General features: G+C 28.5%; 1 pseudogene; it reads right to left on the bottom strand.

Annotated features, from left to right (window-relative positions):
• Positions 1-340: 340 nt before the first annotated feature.
• LOC145636590 (protein VACUOLELESS GAMETOPHYTES-like) lies at positions 341-1,045 on the bottom strand (annotated as a pseudogene).
• Positions 1,046-4,488: the final 3,443 nt, after the last annotated feature.

Raw genomic sequence — 4,488 nt, 5'->3', positions numbered from 1 at the left:
TTTATTTCTCAATAGCTCTTTATATTCTATAACCTCCACTAGTTCAACAATTGATTTTATTAACCTTCTCCTCTTCTCCCTCGATCTTTCAATTCCATTTAATCACATTAGTCATTTAATTATTCATTAACCCTTTGTGTTCCCCAATCTCTAATATAAATACAAAATTTCCACAAGATTTTTTCCCATCACTACCTAAGTTCCAAAATAAAATAAATTAAAATTTTTAACAAATTAAGAAGAACACATCTCTCTAAATTCTACGTAAAGTTTTACTATAGCGAGGATGACAATTGAAAAGGAAAAAAATTGAAGCTACAAAAATAAGAGACTTGAAATATGTCAAGAGAAATAAAGAGTTTTCTGTAAGAATGATAATTAGTTATTTTTATACGAATTAAGTGATAACTTATACACAACCCGTACATAGAACGGGTCCAAAAGCTAGTCTGTATACATAACTTCATCCAGAAATAATACCAACAATAATCTCAGTCAAAACATCACCAAAACCACCTTCATCATCATTATTAATAGTACTCTTACTTGATAAACACCCAACATGAATATGAACATCACAAATCCCACAAAAATACCTCCAATATTTACATGATTTATCTCAAACGTCACACTTACTAGATGCCATTAATTGAAGCTTCAACGTATGAGGAGGGTGCATAGCATGTTTAATCAAATACTCCGGCAATTGACTACAAACAGGATGCACAAAAAAGTTGCATGATTTACACCTATAAGCCATCCCTTTTACATGCTTTTGACAGAGGTCACACTTATGGTAATAGATTTGTTGTGTCTCCATTAGTTGTAGAGCGTGTCGTGGGTGTGTGAATGAAGAGAGCATAACCGGGCTAGCTCCACAAGTCGAATGGATGTCGTAGTTGCATTGATCACATCGAAATCTTATGCCTCGGCCCTCAGATTTGCAAGACTTGCACTCGAATTTTGAGTTTTTGTATACTTCCTTTAATGGGTGTTTTGTGTGTTTTATGTATTGAATCCATTTTGGTTGTTCTAGGTTATACATGGTTGATTATGGTATAAACCATAATTGGTCATATAGTATATAGAACATGTATTTATATATATAATTCAAGCATATAGAAGATTCAAAGCTAGATTATCTTAAGGTGCAATAATCCGTTTGAAAATAACATAAATCAATTAAATTTATTACATAGTTTGAAATTTTCTAGCAATGTATTGTCACTGATCATAATGGATTTGTTAATATAATTTGCGTTTGTTTTCAAAGTTTAAACAGTCAAATTCATTTTACAATTTTATTATCTACTAGTCTTTGACAATTTAATTCAAATGCCATATAACCAAGATTAAAATATATAGATAACAGCTCATGAAAATTCCTTGGAAACTTGTAATTGTTGACTTGTTTATTTATATATAGTGGGATTTTTAGTACTTGTACAATAATAGTCCCTTTACTTGCTTTACTTTTTTTGCGATCGTATTTTATTACTTGCTCCATTTTTTTTTTTTAAATCTTAACAATATATTTACTAATTTCTTCTCTCATAGTGGACCCCTCAACTATCATATTTTAATATTTCCAAATTCTTTCTCCTGTCAACTACCCAGTATCATACTTTATTCTTTCACTAACCCCACTTCCTTTATACGTAGTATTTTACAGTATTAGGTTATATTATTTCTGCTAAAACTCCGCGCAATCGCATATGGAGAAATTGAGCAAGTAATAAAATACAGAGAGAGAAATATTTATAATAATAATAAAAAAAAAACAATAATTGGATTCACACGGAGAATATGCATTGCGATAATGTTGATACAATTTAAGCTTCAAAATGAAAGATGCGATGATGTTGATACTCCGTACAATTTAAGCTTCAAAATGAAAGATACTCCTTTCGTTTCGTAAAAAATAGTTTTATTGTATTATACTCATAGGATTTAAAATGTTTCTTTAAAAGAGATATGATGAACGAAAACTTATTAATTTCTTATTTCAAAGTACATGAGAGTTTTGTGTGCATCAATTGTCAAGCATTCAAGCAAACCTAAAAAACAATAATTGGATTCACATGGCCAGAATATGCATTGCGATAATGTTGATATAATTTAAGCTTCAAAATGAAAGATGCGATAATTTTGATACAATTTAAGCTTCAAAATGATCGAAAGATACTCCCTTCGTTTTGTAAAAAATAGTTTTATTGTATTATACTCTTAGGATTTAAAATGTTTCTTTAAAAGAGATATGATGAACGAAAACTTATTAATTTCTTATTTCGAAGTACATGAGAGTTTTATGTGCATCAATTGTCAAGCAAGCAAACCTAAAAAAATTCTTAACACGTAAAACGAGACATTTTTATTTATCTTCCCCCTAAATTTTTCCTCTAATCGAACTCTGAAAGACCCAAATGACTTCCAAAATTATAATAGAGCCCATGAGAAAATGGTTATGGACTTAGGGCTTATAGCCGTTATGCACTTATGAATTACTATACTCTAATAGTGATCTTGGTACATTTAGGCCCACTCCATCAGTGGATAATTTTAATCAAGCAAGTACTGATGAAACAACATTATGTTCTCCTACCAAAATAGTGTTATCTTTCTCTGAATAATTTTGACAGGATCTTGAATAAATCTTGTGTATAATGATGGGTGCATATTCATTTAATTGTCAAAGGGTCAGTTTGAGCGTAATTTTAATTATTTTTATGTTAAATTTAACCACTTGAAGGGTAACTTTTATTTTATCATTACTTTGAATTTTTTTTATTAATGTGTAATTTTAATAGATACTTGATTACTAATATAAAAACTAATAGGATTAATCTAATACATTATAAGTTATTTGTAAGATAAAATTTATTAATAGAAAAATAATAACTTTTGCAATATAAAAAGTAACTTTACTACTTTTAATGTAACTTTAATCCGCTTTATAATAAATTAATGTACACCCGCCGTTTTAGAGAATTTGTGCGGGATCTTTCTCTAAATATGATCCCTAGTAATACTATTCTGTATTTTAATTTGATCATTCTAAAAATAAATATGTAATAAGCCAAATTAATTTTGTCAGCGTGTAATGATAAAACAATAAGTTGTCATATCATTTGGACTACTTCTAATTACTACCTTACTAAATATTTATTCACAAGTTCGAGTCGAACTCCTTCACCACTGTTTTAGGAAGGGAATTGGGAAGCAGGCAAGCAATCACGGTTAACATTATTCCTCTTATGAGTGTGCATTTTTCTCTTATGAGTGTGCATTTTTCTCTTATGGTATCATACGAGGTATAAATTTATAAATGATTGATTAAATTTGGTTTTAAAGGAGGAAAAATTAAAATTAGCTTAATAATCTCATATTTAATAGTTGGTTCGTGGAGGCGGATGCACGATCCACATGATGCATTCGCTCCAAAATACAAAAAGGCGGAATGAACATTCAGATATATTCTAATGAACATGGTCATATAAAAGAACATAGTAGTCATTTTTAATGTACATGGACATATACATAAAAGAACAGTGTTCATTTGTAATGTACATAAGTTTTTTATGCAACAATTTTGTATATATATTTTTTTTAAAAGAAATTTTGTATAATGAAATAGATAAATAGTACTATAATTAATTTTTTTTACCATACATTAATTACAAATCATTTCAATTTTTTTTTACCAAAAGTTCACTTTCTCTCTCCAAACAAAACTTCAAACCCATTTAAATTCCTCAAACCTCAAACAAAATTTCAAGAAATTCGAAATTTTGAGCCCAAGATTGTTCAAGATGACAAATAAAAACGAAAGGTAAGACCAAATTCGACATTTATACTTGTTTATTTGACATTCATACTTGTTTATTTTGACTTTGAGTGTTTGTTTTTTATAAATTTGATTGAAAATTGTAATATTTGATTTTATTGAAAATTAATTGCGATTTTGATATAATTTTGTTGTTGCAATGAAAAATAAAATGAAATTCTTGAAGAAGATCAACCGATTAATATATTTTGGAAGAAGAAAGCAAGCAAATAGACAAATTTAGAAAAAGTTGTAGATCCAAATAATACAATGTACATTAAAATGCAGTAAAATGTTCTTTTTTCATATACTTATATGATACAAATAATACAATGTACATAAAACATGTATCCAACATTATAACATATATGTTCATTAGAATATAAGATCAGACTACAACAGGCAGCAAAAAATTTAACAAGACAAAGCAAATGACAAACAACCTGATGTTCATTCATAGTGCTAAATGATACACAATTACAAACCATAGACATAATAGCTAGAACATAAATATTGGCACAACTTGAAAAGACAAGGCACTAGACATAAACATTGAAAATAAGTAGTAGAATAACTAGCAAGTGGATTTTTGTGTCAAAAAAAAAAAACTAGCAAGTGGATTTTAAACCCAATCTTTTCCGGACACTTTCTTAGAGATAAAGCCT

This window comes from Chenopodium album, chromosome 6 (assembly GCF_948465745.1).
Source record: "Chenopodium album chromosome 6, dcCheAlbu1.1, whole genome shotgun sequence".
Taxonomy (NCBI): Eukaryota; Viridiplantae; Streptophyta; class Magnoliopsida; order Caryophyllales; family Amaranthaceae; genus Chenopodium; species Chenopodium album.
Note: the sequence above shows the minus strand (reverse complement) of the source record. Positions and strands in the feature narration are given on the sequence as shown.